Source organism: Gorilla gorilla, chromosome 17, assembly GCF_029281585.2.
Source record: "Gorilla gorilla gorilla isolate KB3781 chromosome 17, NHGRI_mGorGor1-v2.1_pri, whole genome shotgun sequence".
NCBI lineage: Eukaryota > Metazoa > Chordata > Mammalia > Primates > Hominidae > Gorilla > Gorilla gorilla.
This window is the reverse complement of record NC_073241.2, coordinates 40,544,073-40,567,267: the sequence shown is the minus strand read 5'-3', so window position 1 is coordinate 40,567,267 and position 23,195 is coordinate 40,544,073. Positions and strand designations below refer to the sequence as shown.

General features: G+C 43.6%; 1 long non-coding RNA gene across 1 annotated transcript; it reads right to left on the bottom strand.

Moving 5' to 3' along the window:
- Positions 1–21,253, bottom strand: LOC129528368 (uncharacterized). The gene is made up of 3 exons (XR_010131305.1): positions 21,052–21,253; positions 20,426–20,774; positions 1–2,119 (listed from the first exon to the last, which is right to left on the bottom strand). It is a non-coding gene; the product is annotated as an uncharacterized lncRNA (long non-coding RNA).
- Positions 21,254–23,195: the final 1,942 nt, after the last annotated feature.

Here is a 23,195-nt window from a genome sequence, read left to right as displayed (position 1 = left end):
TTAAATTGAGCAGAGTTTAATTGAGCAAAGAATGATTCATGAATTGGGCATCCCCCAGAACCAGCAGCGCAACTCCAGGGCCACCATGTGGCCGGATAACATTTATGGACAGTAAAAGGGCAGTGACTTACAGAAAATAGAGGTGAAGCACAGAAACAGCTGGCTGGCGACAGTTTGGCACTTAGTTAAACATGGTTTCAACAGTTGGCTGCCTTTGAGTGGCCAAAATTCGGCTGCTATAATTGGCTGAGGCTTGACTACTTGTTACAGGAGTGCCTTACAATCTGGTCACATGTCCAGTTAGGCTACAGTTCTCTGTGTATGGAAAAACATTTAGCCTGAACTTAAAATATGTAAGGAGGTAGCTTTAGGCTTAACTTAGTTTAACACTACTGATGTCAATGAACTATGAGGTTTTCTGGTCTGGCTGGTGGGAATAAGCACGATTCCTTGCTCTGAGTGAGCACTGTAAACCTCCAATCCTTTCAAGTGGCTCTCTCCCTTGTCTCTGATGACGCCTGCGCATGAATGTGCTGGTCAGTAGGTCCTCTGATGAATATTCAAGGATCCTCTGCAGATCTCCCAAGTCCTCTCTTTATGGAGCTCTCTCTTCTCTGGTGCTGATTCCCATGAACTCTAGCTGCCTTGATCTCCTGACTCTCACCTCTGTCTCCTCAAGTCAGGGATCTACCAGGCTTTGCCTCTGTTCTCCACTCTGCACCACAGCCTGGAAACTGTCTCAAGGCCACGAGATGGGGCAGTAGCTTAGGGATCACTCATTGTCCTTCGTTGCCTAAATCCATGTTTTGAAACTTTTTTTTTTAAGTCTCATCTTTTGTTGTTGTTACTGTTTCAGGCAAGAACACAAATCTGGCCCCTGTTACTGCATTTTGGCCAGAGGAAGGAGTCTAGAGTCCCCATTTCAATGTCTATGTTTCTCTCAGAATCCAGTAAATGGAACCACATTAGATCTACCTGCTAGTAAGAAAGCATAAAGCATAGATAGTAAGATTATTTATGTATAAATAAGAAAAGCACTGAGACAAACACATTACTTCAAGATGTCAAAAACCAAGTGCAAATAGCTGCTCTGGATAAATTCTAACCTCTCCTGGTGGGCCGCATTTTCTGGAAAGATCGCCCCAGCTGAAGGAAGAAAAGGGATATAGGAATCACCTAAAACATTCAATAAGAACAGGCACAACTGTCTCAAACTTCCTTTTTATCTGTGATGTGTCCTTCCTCTGTCTCTCCCTCCTTCTCTCCTAAAATTGCCGAATCTCAAACTGGCTTTTGGGCAACAAGGAAGACTAAAGTGTTTATGTTAGTAGCTGAGAATTTGGTTTTACTTCAAGCATATCTCTTTAAGTAAAATAATACTATGAAAGCAAAACATATCAGTATTTCAAAATGTTTCTGTTTCAAAACCCAAACAACAATCTTTGAATACTTAACTTTCATAATTCTGCTTTTACCAGATGCTGGAAAACATTGAAACCAAACCAATCCCCCAGAAATGTGTTCCTAACCACAACTCCGTGTAGGCAGACAGACAGAAGTTATGTCAGTTCCTGGAAAAGAAAGGCTTAGGCGCCACATTTAACCATTTCACCTTCTTGGTTCATTTGTTCTTGGTCTGTCTCTCTTCGGAGGTAGCGAAGGCCAGGTGTTAGACACGTCAGTCCTCTTTCTGCCTCGGTTTGGACTGGGCTTCTGGATTCTTACTGGTCTGCCCTGGGTTTCCTGGAGGCCTTTCTCTGGCTCCTAATCTCTTCTCAGCTGTGCCCAGGAAGAGTGGGTGTCCCTGGGTTCTTTCCATGTTGGCCTGACCCCAGCAGAGCCGGAGGCTTAGCTGCAATGTGCACTGTGACGTGGTGAAGCACTCCCTTTGTGTCCTATTTTGAGACTCCTCTCTCATGGTTCCTGGTTCTGGGTGCCCTCTGCTCTAAGTGTCCCACTCCAGGGGACTACTTCTCTCTGCACAGTCCACATGCACTGCAGGAGATGCCCAGATCCAGCCTCTTCGTTTGCATGTGACTACAACTGTGGTAGGTAAATCTCAGGAGTGGTGTCCTGGTCAGGTCCTGCAGTGGAGACAGGAGAGGCAGAGAAGGCCAGCCTGTAGACAGAAAGAACAGAAGAGAAAAAGGAGGAGGACTTTGCACTTCTGAAGCAAGCCCCTTCCTGACACCCAGATGTTTCATCTCCTTGACGTTAGGAGATATCATTGAAGCTGCTCGATAACTGTCTCCTCTCAGCTACCATTTTTTTCTGGCCTAATCTAGCTCACCAGTTGGTTCCTATTACATGGCACAGTTATTATTTTTAAAAAATCAATTCTAATTGCTTGGGGGAAGTTAATGATGTAATATTTTCTAGGTTTTGAAAGTTATGTGCTAGGCCGGGCTTGGTGGCTCACGCCTGTAATCCTAGCACTTTAGGAGGCTAAGGCAGGCAGATCACCTGAGGTCAGGAGTTCAAGACCAGCCTGACGAATATAGTGAAACCCTGTCTCTACTAAAAATACAAAAATTAGCCAGGCATGGTGGTGCGTATCTGGAACCGCAGCTACTCATGAGGCTGAAGCTGAAGAATCACTTGAACCCGGGGGGCAGAGGTTGCAATGAGCCAAGATCATGCCACTGCACTCCAGCCTGGGTGACAGAACAAGACTCTGTCTCAAAAAAAAAAAAAAAAAAAAAAAAAAGTTATGTGCTAGAAAAGTGCTATCCAATAAGAATACAATGTGAGTCATACGTTACTTTAAATTATCTAATAGCCACATTTGAAAAAGTAAAATTAAGCAGGTTAAACTCATCTTAATAATGTATTTTACTTAACCCAATATATCCAAGATGAGAAAAAAACATCTGGGCCTTCAAACTGTGTTCTATTATCAGTTCTTTTTTTAGAGACAGTTCTCACTCTTGCCCAGGCTGCAGTGCAGTGGCACAATCACGGCTCACTGTAGCCCTGACCTCCCAGGCTCAATCGATGCTCCCACCTCAGCCTCCTGAGTAGTTTGGATCACAGGCACCTGTCACTGTGCCTGGCTAGGTTTTTTTTTTTTTTTTTTTTTTTTTTTTTTTTTTTTTTTTTTTTTTGTAGTGACAGAATCTCCCTATGTTGTCCAGGCTGGTCTCAATTTCCTGGGCTCACATGATTCTCCTGTCGCGGCCTCCCAAAGTGCTGGGGTTACTGGTGTCAGCCACAATACAGAGCCCTACAATTAGTTCTTGTCAATGTAAACTTTTGTATCCAAGACACTTAGTTATAACATGCAAATAAAATGATTTATTAGCTTGAACCCTTATTCTGGTTTTTGTAAATACATTGTTGCTGATGAATATTAAAGAAACTCATGAATAGCTCTTAGCAGAACTTTAGGCGATTGCTTAGAAGTGCTGTGATAGTTTCCACCACGGAAATAAGGGTGAAGGAGAAGAGTTGTTCATAGCGGCTGGTGAGTGTCTCATCAGCTCTCTCTTCACTCCCTGGTTAGAAGCCACTGGGTGAATATTAGTTCCTTGAATTATGGAATTGGGGTCAAACAATATAATCCTACACTAGGAAGAAGGAATTTAGTGTAGTAAAAAGAACACCAGAGGCTGGGCACGGTGGCTCGCGTCTGTAACCCCAGCACTTAGGGAGGCCAAGGCAAGCAGAAGTAAGGAGTTCGAGACCAGCCTGGCAAACGTGGTGAAACCCCATCTCTACTAAAAATACAAAAATCAGCCGGGTGTGGTGGTGGGCGCCTGTAATCCCAGCTACTCCGGAGGCTGAGGCAGGAGAATTGCTTAAACCCGGGAGGCGGAGGTTGCAGTGAGCCGAGATTGTGCCATTGCACTCCAGCCTGGGCTACAAGAGCGAAACTCTGTCTCAAACAAAACAAACAAACTAAGAACAACAACAACAAAAAACACCACCAGAATTTTAGTCAGAAGAAATTGTATGCTAGTCCTGTTTCTGTGTGACCAAAGGTAATTACTAATTGCACCCTCTGAACTTCTTAGTCCTCAACTAAAACATGTGGATGCCAGACTGGGTAACATGGCAAAACTCCGTCTCTACAAAAAATTACAAAAATTAGCTGGGTGTGGTGGTGCGTGCCTGTAGTCCCAGCTACTCGGGAGGCTGAGGTGGGAGGATCACTTGAGCCCAGGAGGTGGAGGCTGCAGTGAGCAGAGATTGCGCCACTACAGTCCAGTCTGGGTGATAGAGTGAGACCAAGTCTCAAAATAATGCTAATAATAAAAACAAATACGACAAGTGGATGCTTCACTGGCTTGCTGGAGGGGATAATGACCTCACAGATTCAAAAGCAGTTGACATGTAGTGGATGTTCAACAAACATTCTCCTTGTCCCTTTCATAACTGAGACACGAGGATAATACACATTACAATCTACATTTTTCTAGGTATAAATTTTTGTTCACAGAGTTGTTGAATATATAGTGTCTTCAATGGCATATTCTAATGAGATGTGATACATCATGGGAGGACCTTGATTCAAATCCCACCTGCCATTTGCAAAATATTTGTCCTTGAATGAGTTCCTTGAGGTATCTGAAATTTGGTTTCTCATCTCCCAACAGCAAGATATTACTAGCTTCCCCACGGGGTTATTGTGAGGGTTAAAAATGATGCACAGGCGCGTCAGGGGCTTTGTTTGCAAGGGAAAAGCTCAACCTCAACAAGCCTAAGCTCCGAGGGGGAGTTTATCGGCACGTGCTGAGGCAAGGCAGAGGTGATCTGGTCCTGGGGAACAGCTGCAACCTTGGACTTAGACACTCTATTTCCTCTGTCGCTCGGATCCGTAACCAGGTGTTGGCACTTCTGTTCTGCTCAAACAGTTACCAAGAAAAGGGCCAGACCTGGGTTCCCGAGGCGTAAAACTCTCCAGTATGAATGCTGTCTCCTCTTGAGTTTTCACAGCCCCGACCATGCTCCCTAAAGCAGCTTTCACGCGCATGCGCCATCGCTCATGCGGGATGTGGGTATGGTCATCACAGACCTGCCCACCTCTAAGAAATGGGGAAATGGAAGCGACACTGAGCTCTCCTGGATTGACTTGGATATATCAATTCTTTCTCTCCTCGGTGTGCACTCTTTCTCAACAGATGCATCGCTGAGAGGCTAACCGGGAGGTTCAGTCCCACTGAGTCATCGACTCAGTGTGTTCAGTCATGCCCTTGCCTTTATGCAGATAAATCCAAGTCAGCCTGTTCAGTTTTTCTTATGCATAAGAGAAAAAATATACAGTCATGCATTGCTTACCAATGGGAATATGATCTGGGAAATGTGTCCTTAGGCGATTTTATCATTGTGCGAACATCATAGGATGTACTTAGGCAAACCTAGATAGTACTATGTGGTATAGCCTACTGCTCCTAAAGTACAAACCTGCAGCAGATTACTGTCCTGAATACTGTGGGCAGTTGTAACACAATGGTAAGTATTTGTGCATCTAAGCATATCTCAACATAGGAAAAATGCAGTAAAAATATAGTATTATAATTTTGGGAACACCGTCATTTATGCAGCCCATTGTGGACTAAAATGTTGTTATGCGGTGCATGACTACATACATGCATATGTTTATCTATTATTTATAAATGCATAGTGAATGGTTTTTCTTCTGACTCATTGAAATCCCTGAAACTCATTTTTTAAAAAATTTAACTTCAAGTTCCGGGATACATGTGCAGAACGTGCAGGTTTGTTACATAGGTATACATGTGCCATGGTGGTTTGCTGCACCTATCAACCCGTCACCTAGGTTTTAAGCCCCAAATGCATTAGCTATTTGTCCCGATGCTCTCCCTCCCCTTGGCCCTCCCCCAACAGGCCCCGGTGTGCGCTGTTCCCCTCCTCAAGTCTATGTGTTCTCATTGTTCAGCTCCCACTTATAAGTGAGAACATGCGGTGTTTGGTTTTCTACTCCTGTGTTAGTCTGCCAAGGATGATGGCTTCCAGCTTGATCCATGTCCCTGCAAAGGACATGATCTCATTCCTTTTTATGGCTGCATAGTATTCCTGGCATATATACACCACATTTTCTTTATCCAGTCTATCATTGATGAATCCCTGAAATTGTTATTCTTATTAATATTAAATTAAGTTTAGCCTAAAGCTGCCTCCTTATTTATTTTAAGTTAGGCCTGAAGGTTTCTCCATACATAGTGACCTGTGAGTAAACAAGACTCTAACCTATTTTGGTAACAATTGGCCAAGTTTCTGCCAATCGCAGGCAGCCAACTGCTCAAACTGTGTTCAAATAAAGCAAACTCCAAGCTGTGACCAATCTGGCTATTTCTGTACCTCCCTTCCATTTTCTGTATGTCATCTTGTTTTTTCTGTCTATATGTGTTATCCAGTCATGTGACAGCCCTGGAGTTGCTCTGAGAGTTCTGGGGGCTGCCTGATCCATGAATCATTCTTTGCTCTTTTAAATACTATTCGATTTAATTTGTCTAAAGTTTCTCTTTAAACATTAATTTTTTTTTTTTTGAGACAAGGTCTCATTCTGCCACCCAGGCTGGAGTGCAGTGGTGCAATCTCAACTCACTGCAACCTCTGCCTCCTGGGTTCAAGTGATTCTCCTGCCTCAGCCTCCCCAGTAGCTGGGATTACAGGTGTCTGCCACCATGCCTGGCTAATTTTTTGCATTTTTAGTAGAGATGGGGTTTCACCATGTTGGCCAGGCTGGTCTCAAACTCCAGATCTCAGGTGATCCACCCGCCTCGGCTTCCCAAAATGCTGGGATTACAGGTGTGAGCTACTGTGCCAGGTCTTTTTAACATTAATTTTTTTTTCTTTCTTTTTTTTTTTGAGACGGAGTCTTGCTCTGTTGCCCAGGCTGGTGTCCAATGGTGCAATCTTGGCTCACTGCAACCTCTGCCTCCTGGGTTCAAGCAATTCTCCTCCCAGTAGCTCAGCCTCCCAAGTAGCTGAAACTACAGGCACATGCCACCACGCCAGGCTAATTTTTTGTATTTTAGTAGAGACGAGGTTTCATTGTGTTGCCCAGGCTGGTCGTGAACTCCTGAGCTCAGGCAATCCACCCGCCTCAGCCTCCCAAAGTGCTGAGATTACAGGTGTGAGCCACCGCACCCGGCCTCTATTTTTATTTTTCAAGACAAGGTCTCATTCTGTTGACCAGGCTGGAGTGTGGTGGCACAATCATAGCTCACTGCAGCCTTGGCCTCCCTGGGATCAGGTGATCCTCCCACCTCAGCCTCAGCTGGGACCACAGGCCCATGCCACCATGCCCTGCTAATTTTGTGGGGTTTTTTTTTTTTTTTTTTTTTTTTTTTTGTAGAGATAGAGTTTCACCATGTTGCCCAGGCTGGATGAATAACTTTGGTTATTTCTCGCATATATCATGGTATTTAAAGTCACAAGCTTTGGATCTAGGACAAATGTGACTTTCAATCCTGGTTTCATTGCTGCCTCACTGACATTTCAGGTTAACCTCTCCCTTCAGGCTTGGTTTCCCTACTGAATTACCTCACATATGATCTGATTTGCACCAACAGTCCTGTGAAGTATTAATAACCACAATTTATGCAGAGACATCTGGAGCACATATGCTTGCTGATTTGTTTCATTATTTATTTGTATGTTCATTCTGGCCATGACCCCAGTCTTCCAGAAAAGCCAAAATCCCAGACTTCTATAAGAAATCAATAATATGTAAAGGAACAAAGCAAAACAAAGACACCTAAAACTGAATATAAACAGAAACAAATAAATCTAACTGTACATCAAATGATTACATCACGACACAGAAATAATAAATAACTAAATTAGCCTCTGAACCCCGTGCTCTGATTGTACAGCCTTGGTAGATAGAAAGAAAAAAAAGACTGTGGAGAAATTTTGAATTTACTTGGTAGTTTCATTGTTGGAAGTGGCATTGGTTGAGTGATACTGAAATTATTTTCTGTATATCGAGGGATAGATAAGTTACATGTTGTAGGGAGCCAGGGTTCTCCCTGAGGGGAGAGGGAAATACCAGTAGGTCATAGTGAGAAAGAAGAGCTGTGGTTGTATTAGTGTGGGCTCATAATTGTTGTTTTAATCTTATCCATTGAAAGGGCCTATATACCCTCTCCAATATCATTGAAATACCTAGCACAAAAATCTTGATGTCTAAATACCATTTCCCATTAAAAGGAATCATAGGTCCTTAGAGAAATAGCTGACAGCTATAACTGACCGGTAAAGTAAAAGGTGATCTGAAACCTTTTTTTTTTTATTATTGAGACAGAATCTCAATCTGTCACCCAGGCTGGAGTGCAATGGTGAGATCTTGGCTCATTGCAATCTCTGCCTCCTGGATTCAAGCGATTCTCCCACCTCAGCCTCCCAAGTAGCTGGGATTACAGGCACCCACCATCATGTCTGGCTAATTTTTGTGTTTTTGTAGAGACAGGGTTTCACTATGTTGGCCAGGCTGGTCTTGAACTCCTGACCTCAGGAGATCCGCCTACCTCAGCCACCCGAAGTGCTGGGATTACAGGTGTGAGCCATCGCACCCGGCCCTGAAACCTTTACTATGTCAGATACATATTAAATACCAAGGGAAAAGGTACCTTTACAATGAGAAATCTAGCAGACATACCTTAACCCAGTCAGCTTCACCAACAATGGGATAAATTTACCTCTGTGCTCCCTTTGCACAGAGGTAATATTACCTTTGCAGTATTCTTGCCAAAATGTTAACCTGAATCTTATTAGGAGGAAACAAGCAGTCAAATACAGATTGTGTGACACTCTATAAGACAAGTAGCTCTTTAAACATGTTAAAAATCTTGGAAGATAATACAAGCCATGAAATTCTTCAAGATTAAAAGAGATTCAGGCTGGATGCATTGGCTCAGGCCTGTAATCCCAGCACTTTGGGAGGTTGAGCAGATGGATCGCCTGAGGTCAGGAGTTCAAGACCAGCCTGGCCAATATGGTGAAACCCCATCTCTACTAAAAATACAAAAAATTAGCCGGGTGTGGTGGCAGGCTCCTGTAATCCCAGCTACTTGGGAGACTGAGGCAGGAGAATTGCTTGAGCCTGGGAGGCGGAGGTTGCAGTGAGCCGAGATCGTGCCACTGGGCAGCTCAGTGCACTCCAGTCTGGGCGCAACAGAGCGAGACTCTGTCTCAAATAAACAAACAAACAAACAAATAAATAAAATGAGATTCAAAGAGACATGATAAATGCTAGATCCTTGATTGGATCTTGGCTCAACCATAACAATAAAAAAAATTTTAAAGACTATTATTATTTTATTTATTTTATTTATTTTTTTCTTTTTTTTAAATTTTAATTTTTTTATTACTATACTTTAAGTTCTGGGGCACATGTGCACAATGTGCAGGTTAGTTACATATGTATACATGTGCCATGTTGGTGTGCTGCACCCATTAACTCGTCATTTACATTAGGTATATCTCCTAATGCTATCCCTTCCCCCTCCCCCCACCCCGCAACAGTCCCCAGAGTGTGATGTTCCCCTTCCTGTGTCCATGTGTTCTCATTTTTCAATTCCCACCTATGAGTGAGAACATTCGATGTTTGGTTTTTTGTCCTTGCGATAGTTTACTGAGAATGATGGTTTCCAGCTTCATCCATGTCCCTACAAAGGACATGAACTCATCATTTTTATGGCTGCATAGTATTCCATGGTGTATACGTGCCACATTTTCTTAATCCAGTCTATCATTGTTGGACATTTGGGTTGGTTCCAGGTTTTAAAGACTGTTATTAAGACAGATGGAGAAATGTGACTATAGAGTGTCTATTGGATGACATTAATTAATGTATTAATATCAATGTGAAATATCTTGGGAGTGATAATGTTATTATAGTTTTATACAAGAATGTTTATGTTTATGGGACATACATGCTGAAGTATTTATGGGTGAAATGTGATGAGAACTCTAATTTATTTGTAAAAGGTTCAACTAAAAATGTATGTGTGGTTTAGCCATATATCTATATCTATACAGAGAGAAAGAGAAAGCAAAGGTGGCAAATGTGATCAATTGGTGAATGTAAGTGAAGGGTATCTGAATGATTTGTTCTATTTCTTCCATTCCTCTGTAGCTTTGAAAAATTTCAAAATAAAAAGTTGGGGCAAAACTCCAAGGTGACTTCTGGTATAATACTGCCAATATCACCAATCTCCTTTCTGGCAGCAGCCGCCTGGCTAGAACATTAGAGTGAGTCCAGAGAGCCTCTAGAGAGAGACCATATTGCTTTTCCCTGCTTGTTCACATAAAGTTTTAAGACAGACTGTAAAGTTTGTTGGAAATAAGTTCAGTCCTACAGTCCAGAATCCAGAGTTGGAAAGGGGCTTAAAGTCATATAGTTCAGTAGTTGCAGACTCTTGGATTTTACACACTAATATAAGTTAAAAAGATATGTATGTATACACACACACAGAACAAAATAAAACAAAAAATGAAGGGGCTGACATCAAGTTGCTAATCCATTTTGTCTAGTAATGACTGACATAAAAATTTAAAAAACCCATCTATCATTCTGTTTTCATACTTATGTCATTAAAAATGTCATTTTTACCACAAAAAGGCAATCTATTATTCTCAGAGTTAAGTTTTTAAAAAATTGGCAGCATTCAGCGCTGTGAACACACACCTTGTCCTTCTTCCCTTCCTTCTTTCCTTCCTTTATTGACAAATAAAAACTATATAGTTATGGTGTACAACATGATGTTTTGATATATGTATACATTGTGGAATGGTGAAATCAAGCTAACATATCCTTCACTTTATATGCCTATTGTTTTTTTGGGGTGAGACTATTTAAGATCTATTCCAAGCAGTGTTTAAGCATAAGATCCATTGCTGTTAACTATGTAGTCAGCACATTGCCCAGCAGGTCTCTAGCTCACTCGTGGGTCAGGCTGGACAGGAAAGGGGTGGCAGGCTGCTGAGTCGCCACACAGGTTCTGGGGAGCAGTTCCTCCTATGGAGGTCATGTGGCTGACGTCCTGACAGGTGGCAAGTCGGCCCCTAGAGGAGGAGGACAGCTAACTCCTTTCCCCAGAAGCTCTTTCACCTGGACATCTCTGTCAAGAGTGAGTCGGCCGGGCATGGTGGTTCACACCTGTAATCACAGAACTTTGGGAGGCTGAGGCGGGAGGATCACTTGAGGTCAGGAGTTCAAAATCAGCCTGGCCAACATGGTGAAACCCTGTCTTTACTAAAAATATAAAAAAATTAGTGGGGTGTGGTGGTGGGCACCTATAATCCCAGCTACTCGGGAGGCTGAGACAGGAGAATTGCTTGAACCTGAATGGTGGAGGTTGCAGTGAGCTGAGATTGTGCCACTGCACTCCAGCCTGGGCGATAAAGTGAGACTGTCTCAAAAAAAGAGAGAGAGAGAGAGAGTGAGCCACTCCTTTACATGAGTTGGGATGGGTTGCTCTGCTGCGTCCACACTTTGTTAGTTACTCTGCCATGTGGAGCTTCTCAGAATTTAGAGGCACTTCAATTTTGCTCCCCAAGTAAGGTCAGGTATGAATACGAAAAGAAGTAATCCAGGAGCTGATCTTTCTATTCTTTGATGAGTATGCTTGCACTATTTGAAGGTTGCTGTTATGCTTAATCCTCTCCAGATGGAACATACCAGTCTTTCAAAGATTCTTCTTAGTCTGGTGACTGGTGATGTGTTACATATTTCTTGGTCAGCCACAAGGTGCCAGGACTAGCATGGTGCTAGGTTACCTGTGGGGCCCTGTGGTGTCTCCACGGCATTGCAGTGACATGCTCAGTGAAGGGGACCTGTTAGGCATTTCATGGGTGGCTCAGAGATCCTCAGTGAGGGGATGTGGCTGTCTTCGTGAGAGGCACCAATGACAGCCGTGTCCTCAGACTCTTGCTCCCACAGGGTCACACATCTGTGTCTCTCTCTGCACATTGGCTCCAGGCCCTCTCTCACCTCATGCCTGAGACCCACCCCACAGCACCTGAGTCTACATCACCTTAGTTCCAGTTGCACATAGAAGCCAAGTGGACCCTCAGGACCTCAGGTCCAAATTCCTGCAAGAGAATTTCCCTGGTGTGCCTTGGATCAGACACTTACCCATGCCTACCTGTGGCCAAGCAGTTGGGGTGGTAGTAAAGCAGTATCTGCCAGGTCTCCTGCCCCACCCTCCCCCATTTTTTTTCAGAAGGAGCATTCTTCGGAGGAAAGAGTTTTTCTGAACTGGGCAGAGTCTTCATGAAAGCATCTGCTATAAGATTCTTTAACTTATGACTCTGTAAATATAGAAAAAGGAATAAATAGGAAAAATTGGACTCACTTTGGAATGGTACACTCAGTGTATCAAATAATTAAACAGAAACACCACACACAGTCTGTGGCTGGCCCCGACGGCGGCTGGGAGGATGACAACTGTCCCGCCCTTCCTGCTAAGCCTGTCTTTCCTTTTGCTTAATCTCTGGTGGGGTCCAACATGCTGATCTCTGCTGGAATGGGCCCAGGCATTAGGATTAAAGCAAATTTCAGGGATTTCCATAGACACTTTATCTGTTAATTCTCAAAAAGCACTCAACAGTTGTCTCCTTAGTTCTAGTTGGCGCGTGTGTGAGTTACGTCGCAAGGCTGGAAGGTAGGAGGTTTGCGTGCTTTCAAAATGCCCTGCGTGTGCATGTGGCAGGTCCTCATTATTCCTGTTAGTCCAAACTGCACCATTCTGTAAGCTCCCTGCTATTTTGCAGACCTTGGTCAAAGTGAAACATTTCACAAGGGTTTGGGCCACAAGAAACATCCTGCCTAACCACCTGACCACAAGGCAGACAGGCAAAGGCCCAACTAAAGAAACACCCCTATCATATTCTGCTGGGAGAAAGGGCAAGGAACACCACATTCTGCCAGAACAAGGGCCAGAACCGCCTCATCATGGGAACGTTTTATCAATATCCTGCCGGGCAGCAAGCCATACTGACCAGACCCCTTCCACCCATACTTATAAGTACCCCCAGCCTGTAAGCAGTGGTGGGCTCTGGTGTTAAGCTGGTCCCCACTTCCACAGGTGTCTGTTTAAGCTGCCCTCTCCCTCTGTCTGTGTCTTTCTTTCACCCTCGCCTTCCCTTCAAAACCTGACAATCCCGGTGGTGGGCCTTCTCTGTTTGTGCTGTGTTTTCTCTTTTTCTCTGAACTTCTCTGAGCTATGGCTCTGAGACAGTTTACAACAGGCACCTGCCTCAACCTCCCAAAACGCTGGGATTACAGATGTAAGCTACCGCTCCTGGCCTAGAAATGACATTTTCATACCCACAAGTAGGAAAGTAATACTCTCAGAATAATATAATTGGATACATTTCCTGCCAAGAAAAGTTTATCACATTACTTGTCTCCCCTCTCATTTTGCTGCAGATTGGTGGCAGTTTGTCATGGGCAACTTGGGAGCCATGTTTTAGGCGTGATGTGCAATGGGAGATAGGAGAAGGGCCAGGCCTGCCCTCCACGAGCTCATCCCCAGGATTTCAGCTGGAGGCAACCTTCAATGGCATCTTGTCCAACCTCCTTCTCAGTGTCTAGATGAAAGAAATGACACAGCTGAGGTCTCATAATGGAGACACAACCATGACACAGTGTAAAATGTGGAAATCCTTTCAAGGAGGAATGGAAATGTCCAATGGGAATACTCTGAACTGGGCAGAGGAAAGAGAAAGCAGGGAGGCTTGAAGAAGCCGCATATAAACTAGACATTGAGGAGTGCTGTGATGTAGGCCAATGCTTCTCCAACTTTACTGTACATCAGAATTACCTGGAGGGCTTGTGAACACACAGAATCCAGTTTCCAAATCAGTAGTCTAAGGAGAAGCCTGCATATTTGAGCTTGTAACCATTTCTCAGCGAGCAGTATGGCTTGCTGCCCAGCAGGATATTGATAAAATGTTCCCAAACCGTTTCTGCCGAGCCTGGTTTGGAGACTATGCTTCGAGAATCACCAATTTAGATGTCCAGAGATTTGGGACTTCAGCAAAGGTACAGAGACCAAAAGGTAGGGTGGGTTGGTGCAAGGAAGGTGGGTAGGTGGGATTCTGTAGAATAGTGAATGCTATGCTAAAGAGTTTAGACTTTACTTGGATGGGCAATGGGAAGGTGTACAAGAGTTTTGAACAGAAGAATAGAATTTAAAATCTTCTCTTTTTTCTGAGATGGAGTTTTCCTCTGTAGCCCAGGCTTGAGGGCAGTGGTATGATCTCGGCTCACTGCAACCTCTACCTCCTGGGTTCAAGCGATCCTCCCACCTCAGCCTCCCACGTAGCTGGCATTACAGGCACACAGCCACCACATCCAGCTAATTTTTGTATTCTTAGTAGAGACGGGGTTTCACCATGTTGGTCAGGCTGGTTTCGAACCCCTGACCTCAGATGATCCACCCACCTCGGCCTCCCAAAGTGCTAGGATTACAGGTGTGAGCCATCTCGTCCGACCAAGAGTAGAGTTTAAATCAGTATCACATAAGAAGGAGTGAAGTGTGAATATATTCTAGAACATGGATGAACCTTGGAAACATTATGTTAAGTGAATGAAACCAGACACAAAAAGACACATATTGTATGATTCCATTCATTTTTCTCAACAAATATTTTCTGAGCATCTAGGGTACATCCTGGTGCAAGCACATCTTGTTATTGTGGCCAGCTGGGGCTGGTTTAACACACCAGGTGTTTATATTGTTTCTTTTCCATTTTCTAGATACACCTGTTTTCTATTCCTGGTCTGAGCTACAGCCCTCCTTCTCAAATCTCTTGGATAGTAAGGAAGTAATGCCTTTTTCACTTCTTTTCTCTGGATCATGCCCTGGGATTAGGCTAGATAATGCAGTCCAGACAAGGACCTGGACAGGTGATAGCATGGTCAGTGAAATCTCCCCAAAGTGTGGCCTTCTCCCCTCGGGCCCACAGCCCCACTCATTGGCCTTGCTATTCTGTTCTGAATACCGTCTTCAGCTCTGACTTAACTCTGCCTCTCCACCTGGCCCTTCTTTCTGGTTCTGCCACTTCGTGGGCACTAGGTTAACCTTATGGACCACAGCTTTTCTGCTTTGGACCTGGATCTGTCTTCTCACATTTTTATTTTTATTTTTTAATTATTACTGCCCTTTCCTCATAACATTAATGGGATCAAGTCCGTGTTTATACACATGAATTCTCACATCGGGGCCACAGCAACAGAAGTCTGGGAAACAGCCTATTTCCTAAAAGGGTCAGGGTGCAGAGGTGAGCTCGGACTGCAGGCTTCCTGAGGCCAGGACTCCTCGATGACCTTTTGCATCTCTAGCTCCTGGCTGCATGTCTGGCACATAGCAGTACCTAATTCATATTTGGGAGAGCAGAGTCAGAACCCGTATGTGTGCATCCTGAGTGGGGGATTCAGGGCAAAAAATATTAGCTGAATATTGTATTAATTGGGGTTCTCTAGAGAAGCATGAACTAATGGGAGATGAATAGATAGATAGACGGATAGATAGATAGATAGATTGATTGATTGATTGATTGATTGATTTTAGGGAATTGGTTCATGCTATTATGGAGGTTGGCAAGTCCAAAATCTGCAGGGCAGGCTGCAGGCTGGAAGCTCTTGGGAGAGTTGCTGCTGCAGCTTGAGTCTGAAGGCCCTCCACTGGCAGAATTCCCTTTTCCTCTAAGGAGGTCAGTCTTTTTCTCTTAAGACCTTCAACTGATAGCCGGGTGTGGTGGCAGGCACCTGTAGTCCCAGCTATTCAGGAGGCTGAGGCAGGAGAATGGCGTGAACCTGGGAGGTGGAGCTTGCAGTGAGCTGAGATCACGCCACTGCACTCCAGCCTGGGTGACAGAGTGAGACTCCATCTCAAAAAAAAAAAAAGACTTTCATCTGATTGGATGAGGCCCACCTACATTAGCAGAATACCCTGGTTTACTGCAAGTCCACTGATTTAAATGTTAGTCTCATGTAAGCTATCTTCACAAAAGCACTTAGAATAATGTTTGATGAAATATCTATGGCCTAGCCAAGCTGATACATAAAAGTAACCATCACAGGCTGGGTGTGGTGGCTCATGCCAGTAATTACAGCACTTTGGGAAGCTGAGGCAGGCAGATCACGAGGTCAAGAGATCGAAACCATCCTGGCCCAAATGGTGAAACTCTGTCTCTACTAAAAAATACAAAAATTAGCTGGGCGTGGTGGCGCATGCCTGTAGTCCCAGCTACTTGGGAGGCTGAGGCAGGAGAATCCCTTGAACCCGGGAGGCGAAGGTTGCAGTGAGCCAAGATCGTGTCATTGCACTCTGGCCTGGATGACGGAGCGAGACTCCATCTCAAAATATATATATATAATTGTTGGGTTTGCTGTTTACTCTTTAGGTAAGAACTGTGGGGCACGAAAAATAACCTAGTTGAGAGGGAAATGTGTTTCACAGACGTGATCTCACATGTTCTACAAATATTTATTATTTTTACTCTTTGGGAGAAATTCCTCAGCCCTGCAGGGAAAATACCAAAATGTATTTTCTGAATCCCCTCCAGTCAACAGGGAGAAATAGGACCAGTGTCTGTGTGATTATGCCAGCCAGCACTGACCTGCTCATCTTTGCAGCTGATTCTCTATGCCAAGCTTTGATATTTTATTTCCCAGTCTGTTCAACATTTTTTTCCTGCATATCCCCAGTAAGCCCTCAAACTAAAAACTGAACGCATGGGATGGTAATTTACATGTTTACTGAAGTGCATGGTCTTAAATCCTGTCTGTGGCCCATCAGGGCAGACCTTTGCAGGGACTCTGCCTCAGTTTCAAGAACAATGGCACCTTCCTTTAGGCAGGGGGACAGTGACATCTTTGACATAAGAAACCTGGCAGGGCCCATGGGTACCTGGTACTTAGCTAGTAATTAACACTGAGTAAGTGTTGCTGTGGTTACTTGCATCATGCTCGCTTCCAGACGTTCACAGTCAAAAGAGAAGAGTACTCCTAGATAATCCTTAAACCTTCTGCTTAAGTTTCCTTTTCTTCCCTTCCTTATCCTCTATAAGCAAATTTACATTTGGCAACCAGCAGGGAGCTTTCAGATTCCTTATCTCCCACACCCACCAGAACCTAATTTTGTTCATGGAGAGTAAAATAAATATTGCATTGGGGGAAAGATATGTGAAGGAACCCACGTGACAGAGAATGGCTGTAAGGATATGAACATATATAAAGTCAGACAGTGTGATTCTAAAAGAGCAGTTTATTATTGTTTGAGCAGCCTGACCGGGCCTTCTCCTTTCTGTTCCGCTAACCAGCACGGAGCTTTAGGTTTTACAACTTTGATAAGCTGATAAGTGAAAAAATCTTTTTTTTTTTTTTGGTGGCAGTCTTGTTCTGTTCCTCAGGCTGGAGTGCAGTGGTGCAATCTCAGCTCGCTGCAGTCTCTCCTGCCTCAGCCTCCCGAGTAGCTGGGATTACAGGCATGCACTACCACGCCCGGCTAATTTTTGTGTTTTTAGTAGAGATGGGGTTTCACCATGTTGGCCAGGCTGGTCTCAAAACCCCTGGCTTCAAGTGATCCGCCCACCTTGGCCTCCCAAAGTGCTGGGATTACAGGTGTGAACCACTGCACCCAGCCGAAAATTATTTCTTGATGCTTTAATCTGTATGTTTACTTACTTGTGAAATTGAACACCTTCTTCATACATGCATTTCCTACTTGTGAACTCCCTGATTGCATCTGCTCATTTTTCCTAATGGACCTTGGTGGTTTTGTAAAAAATAATAATGATAAATAATAATCTATTAGTTCTTTCTATATTGATTATTAACCGAGTCATATTTATGCCAAATATTTTCCCAGATTGTAGTTTTAAAAATTGTGTTTATGATATTTCTTCCATTAAGCAAGTGTTAACTTTTTGGTGGTCGAACCTGTCAGTCTTTCTCCCTGTGATTTTTGAGAGTAAATCTGCATTTCCTTCTCCCCGCTTCCTCCCCCATTTAGGAGAAATGAAGCCAGGGCCCCTCTGTCCTTGGGCTACCCACAGTAAACCCTCGGCTAATCTTTATTTTTTTTTTGAGACGGAGTCTCACTCTATCGCCCAAGCTGGAGTGCAATGGCTTGATTTTGGCTCTGTGCAACCTCTGCCTCCTGAGTTCAAGCGATTCTCCTGCCTCAGCCTCCTGAGTAGCTGCGATTACAGGTGCCCGCCACCACGCCTGGTTAATTTTTGTATTTTTAGTAGAGATGATGTTTCACCATGTTGCACAGGCTGGTCTTGAACTCCTGACCTCAGGTGATCCACCCGCCTCTGCCTCCCAAAGTGCTGAGATTACAGGTGTGAGTCACCGCGCCCGGCCTGCCACTGGCTAATCTTGATGCCCCACTTTTGAACATCTGCTGACACTAGAACCAGGGGAGGTTCCATAGCCTGAAACTCAGGAACCACATGTGGGCTAGGGGAAGAACTGTCTGGAGGAAGGCCAGCTTCCTACAAATCTTTACCCAAGGGAGGGTTCTGCCTTAAAGTCCTTAAAATGCCCTCTACCAGAGCTACTGAGGGTTAGTTCTTAGGGTAAGGTTCAGTTCAGTAGAAGAATATGACATTGAACACAAGTGTGCAGGAGGGGAAGGGCGGGGAGTCAGGAGAGAGCCACAAAAGGGGCTGCGGCCCCACCAGGAGACTGGGAAACCAAGCCCTCTTTTCTTATTTCCTATTTTTGTTCCTTTTTTAGACCCAGTATGTCTTTCAGTAAAACAATGGTTACTTAGCTGAAGTTAGAATTTGCATATTTAAGCCTCCCACGTGAACTGAGTATAAGATGGAGAATCATAAGTAATTTAGATGTGCATAGCTATGCATGAAGTAGTTACGCTGTTTTCTAAATGTGGAGCCGTTTTTACATTCAGAAAAACTGAGGAAGGAAGTGAGGATGTTTGGAAGTCAGCACTTCCTTTTTAATGGATAGTAACAACCCAAAACAGTTTTATGGGCTTAGGGAAGGGGACAAGGTGACAACAATTGCAGTTTACCTGCGACTGAAGTTTCCCAGAATGCGGGACAATCAGGGCTAAAACCTGGACAGTCCTATACAATCAGGGCTAAAACCTGGACAGTCCCATGCAAACTGGGATGTTCTGGACTTGCTATTCACACACACACACACACACACACACACACGCACACACAGCATGTGTGTAACCCTCCCCCAAAATAATGCAACAGCCTTTCAGTATCCATCTTTGACAGAGGATGGAACTACAGGTTGAAGAGACTCAGATAACTTCCTTAAATTCACACAAACTGGGCATAAAGGAGGCTGCAATGTAAACTTGGTTCCGTCTGATGTCAGAGGGCCCTTTCTACCCTCCATGCTTGGGATTTATCAGTCGGGTCGGTGAACTCACTCTCTCACCCACCCACTCACCACGTATTTTCAGAGTGCAGAATATATGCTATGCGAAGGATTGGATTATGGATGATTCAGAACAGGCTCTGTTATATTGGTAATTGGGAAAGCCCATGAATAGCAAGGAGAATAGTAGTTCAAGAATAATCTTAAATAAAATTTATGGGAGGACTGAACTCTTACACTAGGCCCAACGGACCAGACCAAACCAGAATGGAGTCACTCCTGCTAGGTGCCAGGCTGTCCAACGGAACTTTAAAAAGGGCAGCTTTTCAAAAAAATAGGAGATGCACAGCAGCTAATCAGAAGGGGCCCAGTTTACCTGAGCAGGTTTGATGAGGAAGTCCCCCATGCTTTAACCCTGCAAGGGAAGTAACTCTGAAACGCCAATCTGCCTTTCGTTTCCTGTTTCTGCTTCTTCAGCCTTTCCTGCCTATAAAGCCAAGTCTTTTGCCTAGCTCATTGGAGCACATTTTCTCAATTTTTGGATGGGATGCTGCCTGATTCATTAATCAGTAATAAAAGCCAATTAAATCTTTAACGTTGTTGAAATTTTGTTTTTTTAACAATAATAACCTCAGTAGAAATAAAATTTGCAAGAGTTCTAATGTAATTGGAGCCTTAAGGCAACTCAGTTAACTATTAAATACTTAGTACAGTAGTTCAGTACTCTTAGTACAGGTTAAGCATCCCTAATTTGAAATCCAAAATGCTCCAAAATTCAAAACTTTTTGACTGCTGACACAATGCTCAAAAGAAATGCTCATTGGAGCATTTTGGATTCGGGATTTTTGGATTAGAGGTGCTCCACTGGTAAGTATAATGCAAATATTCCAAAATCGGAAAAACGCTCCTGGTCCCAAGCATTTTGGATGACGGATACTCAACTTGTACGCAGATATTCTTAGAGGCACTTCAGATTAGGAAGAGTCTGCATTAGGTTCTTCCTTATCTAGGGCAGTCTTGGGAATTCAAACAAAACACAGATCTATTTTCCCCCCATCACAAACACACACACTCACCTACCAGTTGACTAGGTTCAAACTCCAGCCATCCTGATCATCTTCTCCTTTACTTGGGGGTTGATTTCAGTTGAATTCAAGGTTTGGCATCTCTGGAATTTATACCCATTTCTTGAATAAGAAGAGCTACAAAAACGAAGCAACTACACCAAGCCTCAGACATTTCACATCATACAATAGTCTCCTGTTTATATGTTTGTCTCTTTCCTTTATAGCTCGACGTCAACGTGGGTCTTCTTTCTCCATTGGTCATTCTCCCAGTGTCTAGCACAGTCAGCGTCTGCTATTTGCCGAATGGGTGGGTAAACAGCTAAACATAGAAATCCCTGTGATATGAGAATCGTTGCCAACATCTAAAATTAAACCAATTTTTAGTTTGAGAGCAAATAATATTAAGGTACAAAAAAGTGAAACACGACTCCTTTTAAGAAAAAGAAATCCTAAACTCCGTGTATTACTCTGAGCAATTGCAGGAAAACTTCTGACTCGCCAGAAGAAATAACCCAAGACAGTCTATGAAACGAAACTGGGGTTGTGGTGACTTTGATCTGCATCATTGTAGTTTAATTTCTCAGTTTTACAAGTAAGCAATGAAAATGAACAGGACTGACTGAATTACATGTTACTTACGGCTTTCGGGAGGTGGTCACAGCTGAATCAATCCGTTTACCTTCCATGGGAGGTGTTAATATATATCTTATTGCTTATTTTCTTTTAACCCAACACTTTAAGCTCAGCCAGAGATCCAAGGGACAGTGGAGGTTGCTAGGCAGGAGTGTCAGTAAAGAGGCCAGTTGGATGCTGAGGATGGCTTAAGCTGCCCAGTGCTGGCTCTCAGGAATCTGGAAAATTTAAACATTATCACCTGACACCAATCCTTTGTGAGATCCCAACAGAGCCTTCCCTGTCTTCAGTGAGAGCTGTCTACTTGTTCTGGAACACTTCTGAGCACTCCCGTTTGAGGCGATGGAGACGATGAGCAGGCGAGCCCCCACCCTCCCCATCTCCCATCTAAGATGTCATCACACTTTCCACATGAAGACATCTGGAATTGCAAAGGAGGCTGTGCAGTTTCTATCCGCTTACCTAATAGCCCCTCCACCGAGCAGCCACCTTCCTTGGGGTTCTCAGGGACACTCCCTTTCCCACAGACAGGCTCCTTCAGTTTCCAGCCTCCCCCCGCCAGCTACTGTCTCCTTTTTCAAGTCTGTGGGTGAATTGTGGGGTCCACTCACCTCTGTTTTTCGAAATCCCTCAAATCCCTTTCCTACCCTGGTATGTCCAGGATTCATCTCCTCAAAATTTGTTTAAAGGGCGTGGGTTACAAATAAGGTTAGGTAGCACATGCTATTTAGAAAGTTTCAGAAAGAGAAGGAAAGAAGGAAGGAAAGAAGGAAGGAAGGAGTTGTTACATAAATGAGAAATACTAAAAGGCTGTTTAACTGATATTGCAGACACTATAGTTCCATAAAAAAGATAAATTACGAAAAACAAGGTTTGTAAACATTTTTATTTTTCCTTAATTGGCCCTTGAGCAGACCAGATGACTCAGTACTGGTCTCCAGGGATCAGCCTGCACTCCAGGGCGTTGTGACACATTTATATTGCTTATCCTATTTAACATTTTGAGTCATATTATTTTCACAGAACCTTATTTACTTCCTATAAACGTCTCTATAAATCTACATAGTATACACACTTCATTTAATATCTAAGTAACATATACTATTGTACACCATCAAATATACCCAGTAAGGACACCCTAGCTTGCTTAACCATTCCTCAAATGTTAAGAGGTTTGAGTTACAATTAATGCAACAATCCTCCCTTTACCTCCATGGATGTAATTTTTTTGTTGTTGTTTCTCTAACCCATTTATTTGTTTCTTTGTCTGCATATGTGTTTATATTCAAACAGGCAGCTTTGTTTACTTTTCGTCTTTGTATGTTATTGTTCAAAAAAGGATTTCCTGAATCAAAAAACATGATCAGTTTTATGACCATTACTGGCTTTTTCTGTTGGAGACTTTATAGCAGCAGAGAAGTGGAGGTCTGAATTAGCACAATGACCATTTACGTTACAAAATTCTTATAAGAAAAACTTGCATGTTCTATTTCTTAATTTGATAAATTGTCAGTTATGTACCATTGAATTTTTACCCCTGCTGAAGTTACACCAGAACTACATATTTGCAGAAAATTCCAGAGGAGTCAGGATGGGCCCTTAGTACAGTAATCATAGAGTGTAACAATAGAGAACATGGCACTTTTTTAAAAAGTCGAGAGCTGCCTCTGACCTGTCACTCTTAAAATATGTCTCCCAGCAGTCATCTTCCTGCCTTCTGGGGCTAGAGCTTTGTAGGTTACCTTAGGGTAATCATGGGGACCTGGTTTTCATGAGGCCATGTTTAAGCTCAGGGGTGACCTGGCTGGGGAGAGGGTGTAAACCCATGAACACGAGTCAGTTGACAGACTAGGATTGCCACTTTGTAAAGAAGAGCCCAAGGCCTGATCAGAATGAGACACAAATGAGGTCATTTTTAACAGAACTAGGGGAGGGGAGAAGGACAAATAGACTGGGGCGATTCTCAGGGAGGGAAGGGCTGGATACGGGACTCTTTTGGGAGAGCCTAGAAACGATGCAAGCATCCCAGACACCCGGGCTAGTGGAGAAGAGAGCAGAATGAGAGCAGTCATGAAAAAGAGTAAGGGAACACAAGAGAAATTCGGTTTGCCTATTTCTGTCTGGGCACAGTTCTGCCCTTAGCAATCTAA